This window comes from Procambarus clarkii, chromosome 58, assembly GCF_040958095.1.
Source record: "Procambarus clarkii isolate CNS0578487 chromosome 58, FALCON_Pclarkii_2.0, whole genome shotgun sequence".
Lineage (NCBI taxonomy): Eukaryota > Metazoa > Arthropoda > Malacostraca > Decapoda > Cambaridae > Procambarus > Procambarus clarkii.
Window position 1 is genome coordinate 11,422,223 of NC_091207.1, and position 25,718 is coordinate 11,447,940.

At 51.4% G+C, this 25,718-nt stretch overlaps 1 protein-coding gene across 5 annotated transcripts in view; it reads right to left on the reverse strand.

The window, feature by feature from the left end:
- The window catches only part of LOC123767975 (actin remodeling regulator NHS), a 478,645-nt gene that overhangs the window by 133,995 nt on the left and 318,932 nt on the right, over positions 1–25,718 (reverse strand). Inside the window, exon 1 of one of the 5 annotated variants that reach the window (XM_045758207.2) lies at positions 5,446–5,758. The exons of the other annotated variants lie outside the window; for them this stretch is intronic. The gene's annotated coding sequence lies outside the window, so the exon portion shown is untranslated. Of the gene's footprint in view, positions 1–5,445; positions 5,759–25,718 lie in introns of those variants that run through there. 5 annotated transcript variants of the gene reach the window in all.

Genomic DNA, 25,718 nt, shown 5'->3' on the forward strand with positions numbered 1-25,718 from the left:
AATAGATCGTGTTGTGCTATTTTTTACCTTTACGTTGTTAAGAGCGGTGTGTGTTGGTGCATGATGGCCGTCTACACACTCACTCATGTGATGAAGCTAGTGGTGTGTGTTGGTGCATGATGGTCGTCTACACACTCACTCATGTGATGAAGCTAGTGGTGTGTGTTGGTGTATGATGGCCGTCTACACACTCACTCATGTGATGAAGCTAGTGGTGGGTAGGAAGCTAACTGCTCCTCAAACATCCACCACCCCACAACAACTTCATTGATCTGGTAGACTGGGAGCCGGTCGGCCGAGCGGACAGCACGCTGGACTTGTCATCCTGTGGTCCCGGGTTCGATCCCGGGCGCCGGCGAGAAACAATGGGCAGAGTTTCTTTCACCCTATGCCCCTGTTACCTAGCAGTAAAAATAGGTACCTGGGAGTTAATCAGGTGTCACGGGCTGCTTCCTGGGGGTGGAGGCCTGGTCGAGGACCGGGCCGCGGGGACACTAAAGCTCCGAAATCATCTCAAGATAACCTCAAGGTCTCAAGAGATCTCATCAAGCCCCGTTAAGACGACAATTAATGCACCTTTGGTTCTCAGTTCTGTGGTGGACAATTTGGCCTGGTGATGGCGGCACAGGTACTGCTGTGACTTGTAATATATTCATGGAGTCGCCCCACGGCGCTGTCTGGGACATGTCTTACCTTCATCTCCAAGCGCCACGACACAACCATTTGGGCAACGTTACCTTTTGCCTGATGAACCTGTTCACCTAGCAGCAAATATGTTAGATAGGTGTTATGAGTTGCATCCTGGGGATAGTCAGCAGATGGCCTAGTAGATGTGGTAAGAGCAAATAGGTCGGGAGTCATTACATTAGACAAGAGGCCGCTCCAAGCAACAGCCTGGTGGACCAAACTCTCACAAGTCAAGCCTGGCCTCGGGCCGGGCTTGGGGAGTAGAAGAACTCCCAGAACCCCATCAACCAGGTATATGTGGGCCTGCGGGCCGCTCCAAGCAACAGCCTGGTGGACCAAACTCTCACAAGTCAAGCCTGGCCTCCGGCCGGGCTTGGGGAGTAGAAGAACTCCCAGAACCCCATCAACCAGGTATATGTGGGCCTGCGGGCCGCTCCAAGCAACAGCCTGGTGGACCAAACTCTCACAAGTCAAGCCTGGCCTCGGGCCGGGCTTGGGGAGTAGAAGAACTCCCAGAACCCCATCAACCAGGTATATGTGGGCCTGCGGGCCGCTCCAAGCAACAGCCTGGTGGACCAAACTCTCACAAGTCAAGCCTGGCCTCGGGACGGGCTTGGGGAGTAGAAGAACTCCCAGAACCCCATCAACCAGGTATATGTGGGCCTGCGGGCCGCTCCAAGCAACAGCCTGGTGGACCAAACTCTCACAAGTCAAGCCTGGCCTCCGGCCGGGCTTGGGGAGTAGAAGAACTCCCAGAACCCCATCAACCAGGTATATGTGGGCCTGCGGGCCGCTCCAAGCAACAGCCTGGTGGACCAAACTCTCACAAGTCAAGCCTGGCCTCGGGCCGGGCTTGGGGAGTAGAAGAACTCCCAGAACCCCATCAACCAGGTATATGTGGGCCTGCGGGCCGCTCCAAGCAACAGCCTGGTGGACCAAACTCTCACAAGTCAAGCCTGGCCTCGGGCCGGGCTTGGGGAGTAGAAGAACTCCCAGAACCCCATCAACCAGGTATATGTGGGCCTGCGGGCCGCTCCAAGCAACAGTCTGGTGGACCAAACTCTCACAAGTCAAGCCTGGCCTCGGGCCGGGCTTGGGGAGTAGAAGAACTCCCAGAACCCCATCAACCAGGTATATGTGGGCCTGCGGGCCGCTCCAAGCAACAGCCTGGTGGACCAAACTCTCACAAGTCAAGCCTGGCCTCGGGCCGGGCTTGGGGAGTAGAAGAACTCCCAGAACCCCATCAACCAGGTATCAACCAGGGCCAAAATGGGCAGTAACAGATGTCCACCAGTCACCGTGTGCACCACACTGGCCTAACATGGCCAGTAACACTCTGTTACAATAGGTCCCAATATGTAAGTTCTCTGCTCTGTGTTACCTAGAACATTGTGTGTCTTGGCCACACACATGGAAGGCAGAAACGCTTGAGTTTATGCACAAAATGAAATACATTCTGTTTTCTGCCGAGTGCCCACTCTCTCGCCTCTGCTTCTTAGGGATAACTTTGATAATCTTTTTCTTTATTCAATAATGTCACTCGAGACATTTTTTTACCTTTTTTATTACATTATTTATATCCCGATGTTCGTCAATACTTCTTTATTGTTCTCCCGGTATTCAAGTATGCTCCAGGTATGCTCCAGGTATGCTCCAAGAATGCTCCAGGTATGCTCCAAGCATCCTCCAAGTATGCTCCAGGTATGAGCCAAGTATGCTCCAAGTATGCTCCAGGTATGCTCTAAGTATGCTCCAAGTATGCTCCAAGCATGCTCCAGGTATGAGCCAAGTATGCTCCAAGTATGAGCCAAGTATGCTCCAAGCATGCTCCAATTATGCTCCAGGCATCCACCAGGTATGCTCCAGGCATCCACCAGGTATGCTCCAAGCATGCTCCAATTATGCTCCAGGCATCCTCCAGGTATGCTCTAAGTATGCTCTAAGTATGCTCCAGGTATGCTCTAAGTATGCTCCAGGTATGCTCTAAGTATGCTCCAGGTATGCTCTAAGTATGCTCCAGGTATGCTATAAGTATGCTCCAAGCATGCTCCAGGTATGCTCCAGGGATGCTCCAAGCATGCTCCAATTATGCTCCAGGTATGCTCCAAGTATGCTCCAAGCATGTTCCAAGTATACTCCAGGTATGCTCCAGGCATCCTCCAGGTATGCTCTAAGTATGCTCCAGGTATGCTCTAAGTATGCTCCAGGTATGCTCTAAGTATGCTCCAGATATGCACCAAGTATGCTCTAAGTATGCTCCAGGTATGCTCTAAGTATGCTCCAGGTATGCTCTAAGTATGCTCCAGGTATGCTCCAAGTACGCTCCAGGTATGTTCTAAGTATGCTCTAAGTATGCTCCAGGTATGCTCTAAGTATGCTCCAGGTATGCTCCAGGTAGGTATGCTCCAGGTAGGTCTAAACAAATTATCAAGCGCGAAGGTTATTCAATCAATTTAATTGTATTAATAAAACGAGAGATTGGGAAGAAATAAACAGGGATCTTACGAACATTCAATGGGAGCCTCTTGTAAGTAATAGAAATCCCATTGAATGAATAGAACTACTGACTTTATGTGCTGAAGTACAAATTCGGTCTCAAACACGTTTTAATATTTATAAAGAAATGCAAAGTGCCGGTAGCACAGGCACTCAGTATAGTGTGGAGGAAGAGCTTGGACACGGGGGAGATACCAAATGTGTTTAAAGCAGCAGACATAGCCCCTCTACACAAGGGAGGGAGCAAAGCATTGGCAAAGAATTATAGACCAGTTGCACTAACGTCCCACATAATAAAAGTATTTGAGAGAGTGATCAGAAGTCAGGTCACTAGTTTCATGGACACTAATGACGTCCACGGTTGTTCCGGCAATATTTCTTATGCTCGCTGGGAGGGTGTTGAACAACCGCGGACCTCTGATGTTTATACAGTGTTCTCTGATTGTGCCTATGGCACCTCTGCTCTTCACTGGTTCTATTCTGCATTTTCTTCCATATCGTTCACTCCAGTACGTTGTTATTTTACTGTCTAGATTAGGGACCTGGCCGTCCAGTATTTTCCATGTGTATATTATTTGGTATCTCTCTCGTCTCCTTTCTAGTGAGTACATTTGGAGAGCTTTGAGACGATCCCAATAATTTAGGTGTTTTATCTCGTCTATGCGTGCCGTATATGTTCTCTGTATTCCCTCTATTTCAGCAATCTCTCCTGCTCTGAAGGGGGAAGTGAGTACTGAGCAGTACTCAAGACGGGACAACACAAGTGACTTGAAGAGTACAGCCATTGTGATGGGATCCCTGGATTTGAAAGTTCTCGTAATCCATCTTATCATTTTTCTGGCTGCCGCAATATTTGCTTGGTTATGCTCCCTAAACGTTAGGTCGCCGGACATCATTATTCCCAAATCCTTTACATGCTGCTTTCCTACTATGGGCACATTTGATTGTGTTTTGTACCCTGTATTATGTTTAAGGTCCTCATTTTTACCGTACCGGAGTACCTGGAATTTATCACTGGTAAACATCATGTTATTTTCTGCTGCCCAATCGAAAACTTTGTTCCTTTGTTACATAGACGCGATAAAACACCTAAATTATTGGGATCGTCTCAAAGCTCTCCAAATGTACTCACTAGAAAGGAGACGAGAGAGATACCAAATAATATACACATGGAAAATACTGGAGGGCCAGGTCCCAAATCTACACAGTAAAATAAAACGTACTGGAGTGAACGATATGGAAGAAAATGCAGAATAGAACCAGTGAAGAGCAGAGGTGCCATAGGCACAATCAGAGAGCACTGTATAAACATCAGAGGTCCGCTGTTGTTCAACGTCCTCCCAGCGAGCATAAGAAATATTGCCGGAACAACCGTGGACATCTTCAAGAGGAAACTAGATTGTTTCCTCCAAGGAGTGCCGGACCAACCGGGCTGTGGTGGGTATGTGGGCCTGCGGGCCGCTCCAAGCAACAGCCTGGTGGACCAAACTCTCACAAGTCAAGCCTGGCCTCGGGCCGGGCTTGGGGAGTAGAAGAACTCCCAGAACCCCATCAACCAGGTATATGTGGGCCTGCGGGCCGCTCCAAGCAACAGCCTGGTGGACCAAACTCTCACAAGTCAAGCCTGGCCTCGGGCCGGGCTTGGGGAGTAGAAGAACTCCCAGAACCCCATCAACCAGGTATATGTGGGCCTGCGGGCCGCTCCAAGCAACAGCCTGGTGGACCAAACTCTCACAAGTCAAGCCTGGCCCCGGGCCGGGCTTGGGGAGTAGAAGAACTCCCAGAACCCCATCAAGGCAACCTGTCCTCTTAAAAAGAACGTCGCTTTTGGTCGTTTGTCCGTATGGCCGAATTTGGACGTAATTTGAAAATGAAAAAAAAAATGAAAATAAATTTGGGATTTTTTTTTCAACAACAGTAAGTTAAGGGTCCTCTGATAGGTTAGGTGGGCAGGAAATTCTCATAAAGTTTCAAAACGTTATGAAAAACGTGAATTTAAAGTGTCCTCTTATAACCTCTGCGCGTACGCCGGACGACTCAAATAGAAAACGGAACAGAACGTCACTTTTGTGAGTCGATTTCATTTTAAATTACGTCCAAATTTGGCCATAGTGCCGCGCATACGAGCCAAAAGTGACGTTATTTTTAAGAGGACGGGTTGGTCAACCAGGTAACACGCAGTTATAATAAACAACTAAGAACAACAACCTCAAAGGTACGTATGATCCCATGTTGTGAAGGTTTCATTAAACAAAGACTTACATGATACAGGTAGTTACTGTAGGTGTTGTAGGGGTGGAGGTGGCGTGGCAAGTGAGGGCAAGAGTGGGTGTCAACATCGTCACCTCAGTCACCCCTCAACCGCCTCAACTGGCCTCCGTTCTCCTCCTCGCCAGGCGGGTCTCCACACCACTACCGACCACCTGGTGCTGGAGGACCTGGGTGTGTCACAACAATGTGTCCTGTGGCGCCTCTGGTGATCCACCATCAAGATATTTCACTGCACAATTTGTACCACTCAAAATGTCGTTCGTTGTACATATATAAAGGCGTTCGCAGCCTCACTAGTATTACAACATCTTTAAAAAGACACAAATATATTTATTAATTGCACAGATAAATCAGTGTTCTTCAAAAGCTGTACATTAATTCCAGGCACAAATATGAGCAAGTAAAATATTTTATGTTGAGTAGAGGCTTTAAGGCACCACGTCCCTGGGTGTGGCTGGCCCACTATAGTGTCCCCCAGGGTGTTGCTGGCCCACTATAGTGCCCTCAGGGTGTGGCTGGGCCACTATAGTGCCCTCAGGGTGTTGCTGGCCCACTATAGTGCCCTCAGGGTGTGGCTGGGCCACTATAGTGCCCTCAGGGTGTTGCTGGCCCACTATAGTGCCCTCAGGGTATTGATGGCCCACTATAGTGCCCTCAGGGTGTTGCTGGCCCACTATAGTGCCCTCAGGGTGTTGCTGGCCCACTATAGTGCCCTCAGGGTGTTGCTGGTCCACTATAGTGCCCTCAGGGTGTGGCTGGCCGACTATAGTGTCCCCCAGGGGACACTGACCCACTATAGTGCCCTCAGGGTGTGGCTGGCCCACTATAGTGCCTTCAGGGTGTGGCTGGACCACTATAGTGCCCTCAGGGTGTGGCTGGACCACTATAGTGCCCTCAGGGTGTTGCTGGCCCACTATAGTGCCCTCAAGGTGTGGCTGGACCACTATAGTGCCCTCAGGGTGTTGCTGGGCGACTATAGTGCCCCTCAGGGTGTGGCTGGGCCACTATAGTGCCCCTCAGGGTGTGGCTGGTTTACTATAGTGCCCTCAGGGTGTGGCTGGCCCACTATAGTGTCCCCCAGGGTGTTGCTGGCCCACTATAGTGCCCTCAGGGTGTTGCTGGCCCACTATAGTGCCCTCAGGGTGTGGCTGGCCCACTATAGTGCCCTCAGGGTGTGGCTGGCCCACTATAGTGCCCTCAGGGTGTGGCTGGCCCACTATAGTGCCCTCAGGGTGTGGCTGGCCCACTATAGTGCCCTCAGGGTGTGGCTGGCCCACTATAGTGCCCTCAGGGTGTTGCTGGCCCACTATAGTGCCCTCAGGGTGTTGCTGGCCCACTATAGTGCCCTCAGGGTGTGGCTGGCCCACTATAGTGCCCTCAGGGTGTGGCTGGCCCACTATAGTGCCCTCAGGGTGTGGCTGGACCACTATAGTGCCCTCAGGGTGTGGCTGGACCACTATAGTGCCCTCAGGGTGTTGCTGGCCCACTATAGTGACCTCAGGGTGTGGCTGGCCCACTATAGTGCCCTCAGGGTGTGGCTGGCCCACTATAGTGCCCTCAGGGTGTTGCTGGCCCACTATAGTGCCCTCAGGGTGTTGCTGGCCCACTATAGTGCCCTCAGGGTGTGGCTGGCCCACTATAGTGCCCTCAGGGTGTTGCTGGCCCACTATAGTGCCCCTCAGGGTGTTGCTGGCCCACTATAGTGCCCCTCAGGGTGTGGCTGGCCCACTATAGTGCCCTCAGGGTGTGGCTGGCCCACTATAGTGCCCTCAAGGTGTTGCTGGCCCACTATAGTGCCCCTCAGGGTGTGGCTGGCCCACTATAGTGCCCTCAGGGTGTGGCTGGACCACTGTAGTGCCCTCAGGGTGTGGCTGGGCCACTATAGTGTCCCCCAGGGTGTGACTGGCCCACTATAGTGCCCCTCAGGGTGTGGCTGGCCCACTATAGTGCCCTCAGGGTGTGGCTGGGCCACTATAGTGCCCTCAGGGTGTGGCTGGACCCCTATAGTGCCCTCAGGGTGTGGCTGGTCCACTATAGTGCCCTCAGGGTGTGGCTGGTCCACTATAGTGCCCTCAGGGTGTGGCTGGTCCACTATAGTGCCCTCAGGGTGTGGCTGGTCCACTATAGTGCCCTCAGGGTGTGGCTGGTCCACTATAGTGCCCTCAGGGTGTGGCTGGTCCACTATAGTGCCCTCAGGGTGTGGCTGGTCCACTATAGTGCCCTCAGGGTGTGGCTGGTCCACTATAGTGCCCTCAGGGTGTGGCTGGTCCACTATAGTGCCCTCAGGGTGTGGCTGGCCCACTATAGTGCCCTCAGGGTGTGGCTGGTCCACTGTAGTGCCCTCAGGGTGTGGCTGGTCCACTATAGTGCCCTCAAGGTGTGGCTGGTCCACTATAGTGCCCTCAGGGTGTTGCTGGCCCACTATAGTGCCCTCAGGGCGTGGCTGGTCCACTATAGTGCCCTCAGGGTGTGGCTGGTCCACTATAGTGCCCTCAGGGTGTGGCTGACCCACTATAGTGCCCTCAGGGTGTGGCTGGTCCACTATAGTGCCCTCAGGGTGTGGCTGGTTTACTATAGTGCCCTCAGGGTGTGGCTGGTCCACTATAGTGCCCTCAGGGTGTGGCTGGTCCACTATAGTGCCCTCAGGGTGTGGCTGGTCCACTATAGTGCCCTCAGGGTGTGGCTGGTCCACTATAGTGCCCTCAGGGTGTGGCTGACCCACTATAGTGCCCTCAGGGTGTGGCTGGTCCACTATAGTGCCCTCAGGGTGTGGCTGGTCCACTATAGTGCCCTCAGGGTGTGGCTGATCCACTATAGTGCCCTCAGGGTGTGGCTGGCCCACTATAGTGCCCTCAGGGTGTGGCTGGTCCACTGTAGTGCCCTCAGGGTGTGGCTGGTCTACTATAGTGCCCTCAAGGTGTGGCTGGTCCACTATAGTGCCCTCAGGGTGTTGCTGGCCCACTATAGTGCCCTCAGGGTGTGTCTGGTCCACTATAGTGCCCTCAGGGTGTGGGTGGTCCACTATAGTGCCCTCAGGGTGTGGCTGGTCCACTATAGTTCCCTCAGGGTGTGGCTGGTCCACTATAGTGCCCTCAGGGTGTGGCTGGTCCACTATAGTGCCCTCAGGGTGTGGCTGGTCCACTATAGTGCCCTCAGGGTGTGGCTGGTCCACTATAGTGCCCTCAGGGTGTGGCTGGACCACTATAGTGCCCTCAGGGTGTGGCTGGACCACTATAGTGCCCTCAGGGTGTGGCTAGACCACTATAGTGCCCTCAGGGTGTGGCTGGACCACTATAGTGCCCTCAGGGTGTGGCTGGACCACTATAGTGCCCTCAGGGTGTGGCTAAGGGATATTTTGATTCTTGTCAAGTGCTCAGCAACAACGATAATATACATCATTAATATTTACATTATAACAGTGGTGGAGGTTAGTTCACCAACCACAGTAAATACACTGTGTTGAACACTACGCTCCCCTCCCACACCACCACAACACTGTTTGGGGGGCCCACCACAACACTGTTTGGGGGGCCCACCACAACACTGTTTGGGGGCCCACCACAACACTGTCTGGGGGCCCACCACAACACAACACTGTCTGGGGGCCCACCACACTACAACATTGTCTGGGGGCCCACCACAACACTGTCTGGGGGCCCACCCCACCACAACACTGTTTGGGGGGCCCACCACAACACTGTCTGGGGGCCCACCACAACACAACACTGTCTGGGGGCCCACCTCAACACTGTCTGGGGGCCCACCTCAACACTGTCTGGGGGCCCACCTCACTACAACACTGTCTGGGGGCCCACCACAACACTGTCTGGGGGCCCACCACAACACAACACTGTCTGGGGGCCCACCTCAACACTGTCTGGGGGCCCACCACACCACAACACTGTCTGAGGGCCCACCTCAACACTGTCTGGGGGCCACCACAACACTGTCTGGGGGCCCACCACAACACAACACTGTCTGGGGGCCCACCACAACACTGTCTGGGGGCCCACCACACCACAACCCTATCTGGGGGCCCACCACAACACAACACTGTCTGGGGGCCCACCTCAACACAACACTGTCTGGGGGCCCACCACAACACTGTCTAGGGGCCCACCACAACACAACACTGTCTGGGGGCCCACCACAACACAACACTGTCTGGGGGCCCACCACAACACTGTCTGGGGGCCCACCACACCACAACACTGTCTGGGGGCCCACCACACCACAACACTGTCTGGGGGCCCACCACAACACAACACTGTCTGGGGGCCCACCTCAACACAACACTGTCTGGGGGCCCACCACACCACAACACTGTCTGGGGGCCCACCACAACACAACACTGTCTGGGGGCCCACCACACCACAACACTGTCTGGGGGCCCACCACACCACAACACTGTCTGGGGGCCCACCACAACACAACACTGTCTGGGGGCCCACCTCAACACAACACTGTCTGGGGGCACACCACAACACTGTCTGGGGGCCCACCACAACACAACACTGTCTGGGGGCCCACCACACCACAACACTGTCTGGGGGCCCACCACACCACAACACTGTCTGGGGGCCCACCACACTACAACACTGTCTGGGGGCCCATCACAACACAACACTGTCTGGGGGCCCACCACAACACTGTCTGGGGGCCCACCACACTACAACACTGTCTGGGGGCCCACCACAACACAACACTGTCTGGGGGCCCACCACACTACAACACTGTCTGGGGGCCAACCACACTACAACACTGTCTGGGGGCCCACCACAACACTGTCTGGGGGCCCACCACACTACAACACTGTCTGGGGGCCCACCACAACACAACACTGTCTGGGGGCCCACCACAACACAACACTGTCTGGGGGCCCACCACACTACAACACTGTCTGGGGGCCAACCACACTACAACACTGTCTGGGGGCCCACCACACAACAACACTGTCTGGGGGCCCACCACACTACAACACTGTCTGGGGGCCCACCACAACACTGTCTGAGGGCCCACCACAACACTGTCTGGGGGCCCACCACACTACAACACTGTCTGGGGGCCAACCACACTACAACACTGTCTGGGGGCCCACCACAACACTGTCTGGGGGCCCACCACACTACAACACTGTCTGGGGGCCCACCACAACACAACACTGTCTGGGGGCCCACCACAACACAACACTGTCTGGGGGCCCACCACACTACAACACTGTCTGGGGGCCAACCACACTACAACACTGTCTGGGGGCCCACCACACAACAACACTGTCTGGGGGCCCACCACACTACAACACTGTCTGGGGGCCCACCACAACACAACACTGTCTGGGGGCCCACCACAACACTGTCTGGGGGCCCACCACAACACAACACTGTCTGGGGTCCCACCACAACACTGTCTGAGGGCCCACCACAACACTGTCTGGGGGCCCACCACAACACTGTCTGAGGGCCCACCACAACACTGTCTGAGGGCCCACCACAACACTGTCTGGGGGCCCACCACAACACAACACTGTCTGGGGTCCCACCACAACACTGTCTGGGGTCCCACCACAACACTGTCTGAGGGCCCACCACAACACTGTCTGGGGGCCCACCACAACACTGTCTGAGGGCCCACCACAACACTGTTTGGGGGCCCACCACAATATTGTCTGGGGGCCCACCACAACACTGTCTGGGGGCCCACCACAACACTGTCTGGGGGCCCACCACAACACTGTCTGACGGCCCACCACAACAACACTGTATGACGGCCCACCACAACACTGTCTGACGGCCCACCACAACACTGTCTGAGGGCCCACCACAACACTGTCTGAGGGCCCACCACAACACTGTCTGACGGCCCACCACAACACTGTCTGACGGCCCACCACAACACAACACTGTCTGAGGGCCCACCACAACACTGTCTGAGGGCCCACCACAACACTGTCTGACGGCCCACCACAACACAACACTGTCTGAGGGCCCACCACAACACTGTCTGAGGGCCCACCACAACACTGTCTGAGGGCCCACCACAACACTGTCTGAGGGCCCACCACAACACTGTCTGGGGGCCCACCACAACACTGTCTGACGGCCCACCACAACACTGTCTGAGGGCCCACCACAACACTGTCTGGGGGCCCACCATACCAGGGAGTGGTGGGCCTGCACACTAACACACCATGTAGGAGGCGATCGTTGTACTGTGGTTGTAATATAATGTGTGGTGGAAGTAGTGTGAGGTGGTGGGTGGCGACCCAAGGTGTGGTGAAGGCTGCCACAGCCTGGCCACCACCACAGTAACACACTCCACCACAGGGAGGCTCAGGGCCGCCCTACACAGCACCCAAGGTGTGGTGAAGGCTGCCACAGCCTGGCCATCACCACAGTAACACACTCCACCACAGGGAGGCTCCGGGCCGCCCTACACAGCCAGAGAGCACCGCTAACACCCTCACCACACACACTACACCCTCACCAGTGCCCAGGCCCGACGTCCACTCCCCCAGCAAGACGGTGGGAGGCAGGCTGGAAGGCAGGCTGGGAGGCAGGCTGGGAGGCAGGCTGGAAGGCAGGCCAGGCCAGGGCAGGGCAGGGCAGGGCGGGGGGTGGTGTAGGAAACTGCGCGCGGGGCGGTTGTCGGCGCTGCTGCTCCTCCTCCTCCACTCCCCTCCCACCACTCTCCTCACCTGGATCAATACCCACCACCACCACCACCACCACCACCACTACTACTACTACTAGTACCACCACCACCACCACTACTACTACTACTAGTACCACCACCACCACTACCACTATCACCATCACCACCACCACTACCCCCACTACCACTATCACCATCACCACCACCACTACCCCCACTACCACGACCACCACCACTACTACTACCACCACCAGTATTACTACCACCACAAACACCAAAAAATATTGCGTCAGCCAGAAAAATGATCGGATGGATTACGAGAACTTTCAAATCCAGGGATCCCATCACAATGGTTGTACTCTTCAAGTCACTGGTGTTGTCCCGTCTTGAGTACTGCTCAGTACTCACTTTCCCCTTCAGAGCAGGAGAGATTGCTGAAATAGAGGGAATACAGAGGACATATACGGCACGCATAGACGAGATAAAACACCTAAATTATTGGGATCGTCTCAAAGCTCTCCAAATGTACTCACTAGAAAGGAGACGAGAGAGATACCAAATAATATACACATGGAAAATACTGGAGGGCCAGGTCCCAAATCTACACAGTAAAATAACAACGTACTGGAGTGAACGATATGGAAGAAAATGCAGAATAGAACCAGTGAAGAGCAGAGGTCCCATAGACACAATCAGATAACACTGTATAAACATCAGAGGTCCAGTGAAGAGCAGAGGTGCCATAGGCACAATCAGAGAACACTGTATAAACATCAGAGGTCCGCGGTTGTTCAACGTCCTCCCAGCGAGCATAAGAAATATTGCCGGAACAACCGTGGACATCTTCAAGAGGAAACTAGATAGTGTCCTCTAAGGAGTGCCGGACCAAACGGGCTGTGGTGGGTATGTGGGCCTGCGGGCCGCTCCAAGCAACAGCCTGAGGCCGGGCTTGGGGAGTAGAAGAACTCCCAGAACCCCATCAACCAGGTATCACCACCACCACATCAGTAGAACAACAGAAGTACACTTACATCGCATCGGGCTTGGATACCCATGTGCATGGGAAATAGGCTTACAGGTTCCAGAAGATGGGAGGAAATGTCAGCACTGCGGCGAAATGCCCGACAGACCACTGGAACATTATCTAACAATGTGCACAGTTACAACCACAACAGACCACTGGAACATTATCTAACACAATGCACCTGGTTGTTGATACCTGGTTGATGGGGTTCTGGGAGTTCTTCTACTCCCCAAGCCCGGCCTTAGGCTGTTGCTTGGAGCGGCCCGCAGGCCCACATACCCACCACAGCCTGTTTGGTCCGGCACTCCTTAGAGGACACTATCTAGTTTCCTCTTGAAGATGTCCACGGTTGTTCCAGCAATATTTCTTATGCTCGCTGGGAGGACGTTGAACAACCGCGGACCTCTGATGTTTATACAGTGTTCTCTGATTGTGCCTATGGGACCTCTGCTCTTCACTGGACCTCTGATGTTTATACAGTGTTATCTGATTGTGTCTATGGCACCTCTGCTCTTCTCTGGTTCTATTTTGCATTTTCTTCCATATCGTTCACTCCAGTACGTTGTTATTTTCCTGTGTAGATTTGGGACCTGGCCCTCCAGTATTTTCCAGGTGTATATTATTTGATATCTCTCTCGTTTTCTTTCTTGAGAGTACATTTGGAGGGCTTTGAGACGATCCCAATAATTTAGGTGCTTTATCGCGTCTATGCGTGCCGTATATGTTCTCTGTATTCCCTCTATTTCAGCAATCTCTCCTGCTCTGAAAGGGGGAAGTGAGTACTGAGCAGTACTCAAGACGGGACAACACAAGTGACTTGAAGAGTACAACCATTGTGATGGGATCCCTAGATTTGAAAGTTCTCGTAATCCATCCGATCATTTTTCTGGCTGACGCAATATTTGCTTGGTTATGCTCCCTAAACGTTAGGTCGTCAGACATCATTATTCCCAAATCCTTGACATGCTGTTTTCCTACTATGGGCACATTTGATTGTGTTTTGTACCCTGTATTATGTTTAAGGTCCTCATTTTTACGGTACCTGAGTACCTGGAATTTATCACTGTTAAACATCATGTTATTTTCTGATGCCCAGTCGAAAACTTTATTAATATCAGCTTGAAGTTTTTCAATGTCTTCAGCCGAGGTAATTTTCATACTGATTTTTGTGTCATCTGCACAGGATGATACGAAGTTGTGACTTGTATTTTTGTCTATATCTGATATGAGAATAAGGAAAAGCAGCGGTGCAAGGACTGTACCCTGAGGTACAGAGCTTTTAACTGCGCTCGGACTAGATTTTATATGGTTGACTGTTACTCGCCGAGTCCTGTTTGACAGAAAACTGAGTATCCTGCGTCCTACTTTACCGGTTATTCCTATTTACTTCATTTTGTGTGCTATCACGCCATGGTCACATTTATCGAAAGCATTTGCGAAGTCCGTGTATATCACACCAGCATTCTGTTTTTCTTCTAATGCCTCAGTGACTTTGTCATAGTGATCAAGTAGCTGTGAGAGGCATGATCTTCCTGCTCGAAATCCATGTTGGCCTGGGTTGTGAAGGTCATTGGTCTCCATAAAATTGGTGACCTGACTCCTAATCACTCTCTCAAATACTTTTATTATGTGGGACGTTAGTGCAACTGGTCTATAATTCTTTGCCAATGCTTTGCTCCCTCCCTTGTGTAGAGGGGCTATGTCTGCTGCTTTAAGTGCATCTGGTATCTCCCCCGTGTCCAAGCTCTTCCTCCACACTATACTTAGTGCCTGTGCTACCGGCACTTTGCATTTCTTTATAAATATTGAATTCCATGAATCTGGACCCGGGGCTGAGTGCATGGGCATGTTTTCAAATTCTCTTTCAAAGTCTAGTGCGCTCGTGTTGATATCAGTTATATTTACAGGGGTTTGAATATCCCGCATAAAGAAATTGTCTGGCTCTTCCACTTTCATGTTGTTTATTGAAGTACTAAACATGTCCTCATACTGCTTTTTCAGGATTTCACTAATTTCTTTGTCATACTCCGTGTATGAACTTTCACTTGTACGAATAGGTCCAATACTGGCAGTGGTTTTTGCTTTTGATTTCGCATATGTGAAGAAGTATTTTGGATTTTTCTTTATTTCCTGAATTGCTTTCTATTCTAACTGCCTTTCTTCAGTTTCATATGAGTGTTTCAATTTCCGCTCGATTTCTCCAATCTCCCTATTTAAATTATTCCTTCTTTGACGGGAAATTCGTGTCTGCATAAGCAGTTCCGTTATTCTTTCCCTGCGTTTATAGTGTCGTCTGCGTTCTCTTTCTACGTTGGATCTCTTTCTGGCTTTCCTCAAAGGAACATGTTTCAGACAGACTTGATACGCTTCCGAAGTCAGTTTTTCTATTCCTTCAGTAGGACTTGTATTACCTAGAACAGTTCCCCATGGAATGTTTCACACAGTTACAACCACAACAGACCACTGGAACATTATCTAACACAGTGCACATTTACAAACCCATTAAGATTTCAACTTAGATTCAACAGAGCAGAAGAAATTGTTAAACACATATGGCAAAATCTTACTGAAGCGACCTTACGAGTAATTAATACTCATACTCCGCCCAAGTAAAACAGAAACAAGCAACACTTAGTGGGCCAGCCAGAGGCTTAGGGCCCGCCCAGTGGGCCAGCCAGAGGCTTAGGGCCCGCCCAGTGGGCCAGCCAGAGGCTTAGGGCCCGCGCAGGCCAGAGGCTTAGGGCCCGCGCAGGCCAGAGGCTTAGGGCCCGCGCAGGCCAGAGGCTTAGGGCCCGCGCAGGCCAGAGGCTTAGGGCCCGCGCAGGCCAGAGGCTTAGGGCCCGCGCAGGCCAGAGGCTTAGGGCCCGCGCAGGCCAGAGGCTTAGGGCCCGCGCAGGCCAGAGGCTTAGGGCCCGCGCAGGCCAGAGGCTTAGGGCCCGCGCAGGCCAGAGGCTTAGGGCCCGCGCAGGCCAGAGGCTTAGGGCCCGCGCAGGCCAGAGGCTTAGGGCCCGCGCAGGTCAGAAGCTTAGGGCTCGCCCAGGAATATCTCTGCCCCCCCTCCCCCCCAAAAAAATACCACCACCACCTACTACCAGTAGCACCACCACCACCACCTACTACCAGTAACACCACCACCACCACCAACTACCAGTAACACCACCACCACCACCTACTAACAGGACCACCACCACCACCACCTACTACCAGTAACACCACCACCACCACCTACTACCAGTAACACCACCACCACCACCTACTACCAGTACCACCACCACCACCTACTACCAGTAACACCACCACCACCACCTACTACCAGTAACACCACCACCACTACCACCTACTACCAGTAGCACCACCACCACCACCTACTACCAGTAACACCACCACCACCACCTACTCAACAGTACTGGACCAGCCATGTTCCCACAACAAGTTAATGTGCCTGCGGTGCGTGACAGAGACGGCCGTGACAGGTGCCAGTAGAACTGTGACCATGGAGCACAAACCTGTGTGAGAGAGCCTTCAGTAACACCGTCACCCACCTGCCCCTCACACCACACCAATCACACAACTGGAGGCCTGCTGTAGACAACATCACTCAAGCTGCCATTTATCTGGCAAGTGTCTCTCAACCAGTGTTAACTGTGTCTCTCAACCAGTGTTAACTGTGTCTCTCAACCAGTGTTAACTGTGTCTCTCAACCAGTGTTAACTGTGTCTCTCAACCAGTGTTAACTGTGTCTCTCAACCAGTGTTAACTGTGTCTCTCAACCAGTGTTAACTGTGTCTCTCAACCAGTGATAACTGTGTCTCTCAACCAGTGTTAACTATGTCTCTCAACCAGTGTTAACTGTAGTGTCTCTCAACCAGTGTTAACTGTGTCTCTCAACCAGTGTTAACTGTGTCTCTCAACCAGTGTTAACTGTGTCTCTCAACCAGTGTTAACTATGTCTCTCAACCAGTGTTAACTGTGTCTCTCAACCAGTGTTAACTGTGTCTCTCAACCAGTGTTAACTGTGTCTCTCAACCAGTGTTAACTGTGTCTCTCAACCAGTGTTAACTGTAGTGTCTCTCAACCAGTGTTAACTGTAGTGTCTCTCAACCAGTGTTAACTGTAGTGTCTCTCAACCAGTGTTAACTGTGTCTCTCAACCAGTGTTAACTGTGTCTCTCAACCAGTGTTAACTGTAGTGTCTCTCAACCAGTGTTAACTGTAGTGTCTCTCAACCAGTGTTAACTGTGTCTCTCAACCAGTGTTAACTGTGTCTCTCAACCAGTGTTAACTGTGTGTCTCTCAACCAGTGTTAACTGTGTCTCTCAACCAGTGTTAACTGTGGTGTCTCTCAACCAGTGTTAACTATGTCTCTCAACCAGTGTTAACTGTCTCTCTCAACCAGTGTTAACTGTCTCTCTCAACCAGTGTTAACTGTGTGTCTCTCAACCAGTGTTAACTGTGTCTCTCAACCAGTGTTAACTGTGTCTCTCAACCAGTGTTAACTGTGTGTCTCTCAACCAGTGTTAACTGTGTGTCTCTCAACCAGTGTTAACTGTGTGTCTCTCAACCAGTGTTAACTGTGTGTCTCTCAACCAGTGTTAACTGTGTGTCTCTCAACCAGTGTTAACTGTGTGTCTCTCAACCAGTGTTAACTGTGTCTCTCAACCAGTGTTAACTGTCTCTCTCAACCAGTGTTAACTGTGTCTCTCAACCAGTGTTAACTGTGTCTCTCAACCAGTGTTAACTGTGTGTCTCTCAACCAGTGTTAACTGTGTCTCTCAACCAGTGTTAACTGTGTCTCTCAACCAGTGTTAACTGTGTGTCTCTCAACCAGTGTTAACTGTGTCTCTCAACCAGTGTTAACTGTGTCTCTCAACCAGTGTTAACTGTAGTGTCTCTCAACCAGTGTTAACTGTGTCTCTCAACCAGTGTTAACTGTAGTGTCTCTCAACCAGTGTTAACTGTGGTGTCTCTCAACCAGTGTTAACTGTGTCTCTCAACCAGTGTTAACTGTGTCTCTCAACCAGTGTTAACTGTAGTGTCTCTCAACCAGTGTTAACTGTAGTGTCTCTCAACCAGTGTTAACTGTGTCTCTCAACCAGTGTTAACTGTAGTGTCTCTCAACCAGTGTTAACTGTGTCTCTCAACCAGTGTTAACTGTAGTGTCTCTCAACCAGTGTTAACTGTGTCTCTCAACCAGTGTTAACTGTGTGTCTCTCAACCAGTGTTAACTGTGTGTCTCTCAACCAGTGTTAACTGTGTCTCTCAACCAGTGTTAACTGTCTCTCTCAACCAGTGTTAACTGTGTCTCTCAACCAGTGTTAACTGTGTCTCTCAACCAGTGTTAACTGTGTGTCTCTCAACCAGTGTTAACTGTGTCTCTCAACCAGTGTTAACTGTCTCTCTCAACCAGTGTTAACTATGTCTCTCAACCAGTGTTAACTGTCTCTCTCAACCAGTGTTAACTATGTCTCTCAACCAGTGTTAACTGTGTCTCTCAACCAGTGTTAACTGTAGTGTCTCTCAACCAGTGTTAACTGTCTCTCTCAACCAGTGTTAACTGTGTCTCTCAACCAGTGTTAACTGTGTCTCTCAACCAGTGTTAACTGTAGTGTCTCTCAACCAGTGTTAACTGTCTCTCTCAACCAGTGTTAACTATGTCTCTCAACCAGTGTTAACTGTCTCTCTCAACCAGTGTTAACTGTGTGTCTCTCAACCAGTGTTAACTGTGTGTCTCTCAACCAGTGTTAACTGTGTCTCTCAACCAGTGTTAACTGTGGTGTCTCTCAACCAGTGTTAACTGTCTCTCTCAACCAGTGTTAACTGTGTCTCTCAACCAGTGTTAACTGTGTCTCTCAACCAGTGTTAACTGTGTCTCTCACCCAGTGTTAACTGTGTCTCTCACCCAGTGTTAACTGTCTCTCTCAACCAGTGTTAACTGTGTCTCTCAACCAGTGTTAACTGTGGCGTCTCTCAACCAGTGTTAACTGTGTCTCTCAACCAGTGTTAACTGTGTCTCTCATATCACGAAAGAATTCAGAGTCTTTAAAGTATATATAATAATTTATCGCATTTCTCATCGTGTGTTTACCTTAAGGTGATTTCGGGGCTCAGCGACCCCGCGGCCCGGTCGTCGACCAGGCCTCCTGTCGACGACCAACTAACGAAGCTTTTTACCCGTGTCGAGGCTGCCACGGCACCCGTCTCGTCTCACGAGACCTCTACACCCACTCTACACCCACGAGTCTGTGTAGGCCAGTCCCACGAGACCTCTACACCCACCAGTCTGTGTAGGCCAGTCCCACGAGGCCTCTACACCCACGAGCCTGTGTAGGCCAGTCCCACGAGACCTCTACACCCACGAGCCTGTGTAGGACAGTCCCACGAGACCTCTACACCCACTCTACACCCACGAGTCTGTGTAGGACAGTCCCACGAGACCTCTACACCCACCAGTCTGTGTAGGCCAGTCCCACGAGGCCTCTACACCCACGAGCCTGTGTAGGACAGTCCCACGAGACCTCTACACCCACGAGCCTGTGTAGGACAGTCCCACGAGACCTCTACACCCACGAGCCTGTGTAGGACAGTCCCACGAGACCTCTACACCCACGAGCCTGTGTAGGACAGTCCCACGAGACCTCTACACCCACGAGCCTGTGTAGGACAGTCCCACGAGACCTCTACACCCACGAGCCTGTGTAGGACAGTCCCACGAGACCTCTACACCCACGAGCCTGTGTAGGACAGTCCCACGAGACCTCTACACCCACCAGTCTGTGTAGGCCAGTCCCACGAGACCTCTACACCCACGAGCCTGTGTAGGACAGTCCCACGAGACCTCTACACCCACGAGCCTGTGTAGGACAGTCCCACGAGACCTCTACACCCACGAGTCTGTGTAGGACAGTCCCACGAGACCTCTACACCCACGAGCCTGTGTAGGACAGTCCCACGAGACCTCTACACCCACGAGCCTGTGTAGGACAGTCCCACGAGACCTCTACACCCACGAGTCTGTGTAGGACAGTCCCACGAGACCTCTACACCTACGAGCCTGTGTAGGACAGTCCCACGAGACCTCTACACCCACGAGCCTGTGTAGGACAGTCCCACGAGACCTCTACACCCACCAGTCTGTGTAGGCCAGTCCTACGAGACCTCTACACCCACGAGCCTGTGTAGGACAGTCCCACGAGACCTCTACACCCACCAGTCTGTGTAGGACAATCCTACGAGACCTCTACACCCACGAGCCTGTGTAGGACAGTCCTACGAGACCTCTACACCCACTCTACACCCACCAGTCTGTGTAGGCCAGTCCTACGAGACCTCTACACCCACGAGCCTGTGTAGGACAGTCCCACGAGACCTCTACACCCACGAGCCTGTGTAGGACAGTCCCACGAGACCTCTACACCCACGAGCCTGTGTAGGACAGTCCCACGAGACCTCTACACCCACCTGTCTGTGTAGGACAGTCCCACGAGACCTCTACACCCACGAGCCTGTGTAGGACAGTCCCACGAGACCTCTACACCCACGAGCCTGTGTAGGACAGTCCCACGAGACCTCTACACCCTCGAGACCTCTACACCCACGGGTCTGTGTAGGACAGTCCCACGGGTCCTCTACACCCACGAGTCTGTGTAGGACAGTCCCACGAGACCTCTACACCCACGAGCCTGTGTAGGACAGTCCCACGAGACCTCTACACCCACGAGACCTCTACACCCACGAGTCTGTGTAGGACAGTCCCACGGGTCCTCTACACCCACGAGTCGGCCTGTGTAACACGCTCGAGGACCTGCATCACAAAACCCTACTCACACAGTTTCTTGAAGACTTTATTCATTTCCTTCAACTAACGAGAAAGCCAAAAGATCACCACCTTAGAATGGTGCCCACGTGAGGACACCTGCTTGATACCTGGTTGATGGGGTTCTGGGAGTTCTTCTACTGCCCAAGCCCGGCCCGAGGCCAGGCTTGACTTGTGAGAGTTTGGTCCACCAGGCTGTTGCTTGGAGCGGCCCGCAGGCCCACATATACCTGGTTGATGGGGTTCTGGGAGTTCTTCTACTCCCCAAGCCCGGCCCGAGGCCAGGCTTGACTTGTGAGAGTTTGGTCCACCAGGCTGTTGCTTGGAGCGGCCCGCAGGCCCACATATACCTGGTTGATGGGGTTCTGGGAGTTCTTCTACTCCCCAAGCCCGGCCCGAGGCCAGGCTTGACTTGTGCGAGTTTGGTCCACCAGGCTGTTGCTTGGAGCGGCCCGCAGGTCAACATACCCACCACAGCCCGGCTGATCCGGAACTTCTCTTAGAAAACCGTCCAGTTTCCTCTTGAAGATGTCCACGGTTGTTCCGGCAATATTTCTTATGCTCGCTGGGAGGACGTTGAACAACCGCGGACCTCTGATGTTTATACAGTGTTCTCTGATTGTGCCTATGGCACCTCTGCTCTTCACTGGACCTGTGATGTTTATACAGTGTTCTCTGATTGTGCCTATGGCACCTCTGCTCTTCACTGGACCTCTGATGTTTATACAGTGTTCTCTGATTGTGCCTATGGCACCTCTGCTCTTCACTGGTTTTATTCTGCATTTTCTTCCATATCGTTCACTCCAGTACGTTGTTATTTTACTGTGTAGATTAGGGACCTGGCCCTCCAGTATCTTCCACGTGTATATTATTTGGTATCTCTCGTTTTCTTTCTAGTGAGTACATTTGGAGAGCTTTGAGACGATCCCAATAATTTAGGTGCTTTATCTCGTCTATGTGTGCCGTATATGTTCTCTGTATTCCCTGTATTTCAGCAATCTTTCCTGCTCTGAAGGGGAAAGTGAGTACTGAGCAGTACTCAAGATGGGACAGTACAAGTGATTTAATGAGTACAATCATTGTTATGGGATCGCTGGATTTAAAAGTTCTTGTAATCCATCCGATCATTTTTCTGGCTAACGCGATATTGGCTTGGTTATGCTCCCTAAACGTTAGGTCGTCGGACATCATTATTCCCAAATCCTTTACATGTTGCTTTCCTACTATGGCCACATTTGATTGTGTTTTGTACCCTGTATTATGTTTAAGGTCCTCATTTTTACCGTACCTGAGTACCTGGAATTTATCACTGTTAAAAATCATGTTATTTTCTGTTGCCCAGTCGAAAACTTTATTAATATCTGCTTGAAGTTTTTCAATGTTTTCAGCCGAGGTAATTTTCATACTGATTTTTGTGTCATCTGCAAAGGATGATACGAAGTTGTGACTTGTATTTTTGTCTATATCTGATATGAGAATAAGGAAAAGCAGTGATGCAAAAAGGTACAAAGCTTTTAACTACGCTTGGACTTGATTTCATATGCTTTCCCATGGAATGTTTGTAAGTTCCCTGTTTATTATATCCCAGTCTATCCCTTTATTATTAAAATTGAATTTACTGAATAGCCCCTCTCGCTTTATCAACGTTTTAGGTCTATTCTGAGTATTGATGGTCGTTTGCACTTCAATGAGCTTGTGATCTGAGTATGTGGTATCTGATATCGTAATGTCCCTGATAATGTCTTCATTGTTCGTAAAGACCAGATCTAGAATATTTTCATTTCTTGTTGGCTCTGTTATCTGCTGCTTGAGTGAAACTTTGTCACAGAATCTAAGTAGTTCTCTAATCTGTGGTTGGTTAGGTCCTGATAGATTTCCTGGTATAATATTATTGTTTGCTATTTTCCACCTGAGACTAGGCAAGTTGAAGTCACCTAGGAAGATAATATCAGGTATCGGGTTCTCCAAATTATCAAGGCTATTCTCTATTTTGTTTATCTGTTCTGTGAATTCCTCAGCCGTTGCAGCTGGCGGTTTGTATATTAGAATAATCACTAAATTTATTTTCTCTATTTTTACTCCCAGTACCTCTACCACCTCATTTGTAACGTTTAGGAGCTCCGAGCATACAAGGTCTTCCTTAATATACAGACCCACTCCTCCATGTGACCTAATTTTCCTATCACACCTGTATAGGTTATATCCTGGAATCCAGATCTCACTGTCCAACAATTCCCCTGCATGGGTTTCTGTGAAAGCTCCAAATACTGCATTTGACTCCGTGAGGAGGCCATTTATGAACTGTACTTTGTTGTTTGTTCTTGTTTTCAGTCCTTGTATGGTGGCAAAGATGAATGAGGTTACTCTATTAGTGATAGTTTGAATGGGAGACTTTTTCGGCAAGCCCATTATGCGTGGACATAATGAGTTTGTTCTGACCAGTACTGATTGTTGTAGGGCAGTTGTCTGTCGTAGTTGTAGTTCCCTTTCGGTGTTTAATTGTATCTGTAATTCTGGAATGCCAGTGGATCTGGTATCCAGTTCCATACACTCTCCATGCTGCTCCTTTTGAATTATCTTTCGGTTTGGTATAAAAAATTTATAGTTTCCTCCAAATTCATTATCCTGCTTGCCACTCTTAATGTAGCGTTCCGTGCCTTTCACGTGAAAGTGTGGGCAGCTGAGGTCATAGCATTTTCTGTCCTCCAGTGAGGTTTGGCACATGCCACCAGGAAGGGTGGCCGGGTACTGGGCCACCAGGAAGGGTGGCCAGGTACTGGGCCACCAGGAAGGGTGGCCAGGTACTGGGCCACCAGGAAGGGTGGCCAGGTACTGGGCCACCAGGAAGGGTGGCCGGGTACTGGACCACCAGGAAGGGTGGCCAGGTACTGGACCACCAGGAAGGGTGGCCGGGTACTGGGCCACCAGGAAGGGTGGCCGGGTACTGGGCCACCAGGGAGGGTGGCCAGGTACTGGGCCACCAGGAAGGGTGGCCAGGTACTGGGCCACCAGGAAGGGTGGCCAGGTACTGGGCCACCAGGAAGGGTGGCCAGGTACTGGGCCACCAGGAAGGGTGGCCAGGTACTGGGCCACCAGGAAGGGTGGCCGGGTACTGGGCCACCAGGAAGGGTGGCCAGGTACTGGGCCACCAGGAAGGGTGGCCAGGTACTGGGCCACCAGGAAGGGTGGCCAGGTACTGGGCCACCAGGAAGGGTGGCCGGGTACTGGGCCACCAGGAAGGGTGGCCAGGTACTGGGCCACCAGGAAGGGTGGCCGGGTACTGGGCCACCAGGAAGGGTGGCCGGGTACTGGGCCACCAGGAAGGGTGGCCGGGTACTGGGCCACCAGGAAGGGTGGCCAGGTACTGGGCCACCAGGAAGGGTGGCCAGGTACTGGGCCACCAGGAAGGGTGGCCAGGTACTGGGCCACCAGTGACCTGGGACATCACCAGCTGGTCACCTTTCCACCACTAACATGGAAGTAACAAAACAGTGGAGAAAAACACCATGTTTTTTGGCCTGAATATTCCCTCTCTGTTTATCGCTGCTCCTACCACCACCCACTCTACCATCCCCCTACCACCACCCCCCTAACACCACCCACTCTACCATCCCCCTACCACCACCCCCTTAACTCCACCCACTCTACCATCCCCCCTACCACCACCCCCTTAACACCACTCCCATAACTCCACCCACTCTACCATCCCCCCTACCACCACCCCCTTAACTCCACCCACTCTACCACCCCCTACCACCACCCCCATAACTCCCCCCCCCCATGCTCTTCCTCCAACATGTTCAGTGCGAGGCCTGGCGCCCTAGTGAAGAACATCATCACTATGGGGGCATGAGAACACCAAAATCCTTGACATGCTGCTTTCCTACTATGGGCACATTTGATTGTGTTTTGTACCCTGTATTATGTTTAAGGTCCTCATTTTTACCGTACCTGAGTACCTGGAATTTATCACTGTTAAACATCATGTTATTTTCTGATGCCCAATCGAAAACTTTGTTAATATCTGCTTGTAGTTTTTCAATGTCTTCAGCAGTGGTAATTTTTATGCTGATTTTTGTGTGTTTTGCAAAGGATGATACGAAACTGTGCCTTGTATTTTTGTCTATATCTGATATGAGAATAAGGAAAAGCAGCGGTGCAAGGACTGTACCTTGAGGTACAGAACTTTTAACTGCGCTTGGACTCGATTTTATATGGTTGACTGTTACTCTTTGTGTTCTGTTCGACAGAAAACTGAGTATCCACCGTCCTACTTTACCAGTTATTCCCATTGACCTCATTTTATGTGCTATCACTCCATGGTCACATTTATCGAAAGCCTTTGCAAAGTCTGTATATATCACATCAGCATTCTGTTTTTCTCCTAATGCCTCAGTGACTTTGTCATAGTGATCAAGTAGCTGTGAGAGGCACGATCTTCCTGCTCGAAATCCATGTTGGCCTGGGTTGTGGAGGTCATTGGTCTCCATGAAACTGGTGACCTGACTCCTGATCACTCTCTCAAATACTTTAATTATGGTCTATAATTCTTTGCAAATGCTTTGCTGCCTCCCTTGTGTAGAGGGGCAATGTCTGCTACTTTAAGCGCATCTGGTATCTCCCCCGTGTCCAAGCTCTTCCTCCACGCTATACTGAGTGCCTGTGCTACTGCCACTTTGCATTTCTTTGTAAATATTGAATTCCATGAGTCTGGACCCGGGGCCGAGTGCATGGGCATATTGTCAATTTCTCTTTCAAAATCTGCCACGCTCGTGTT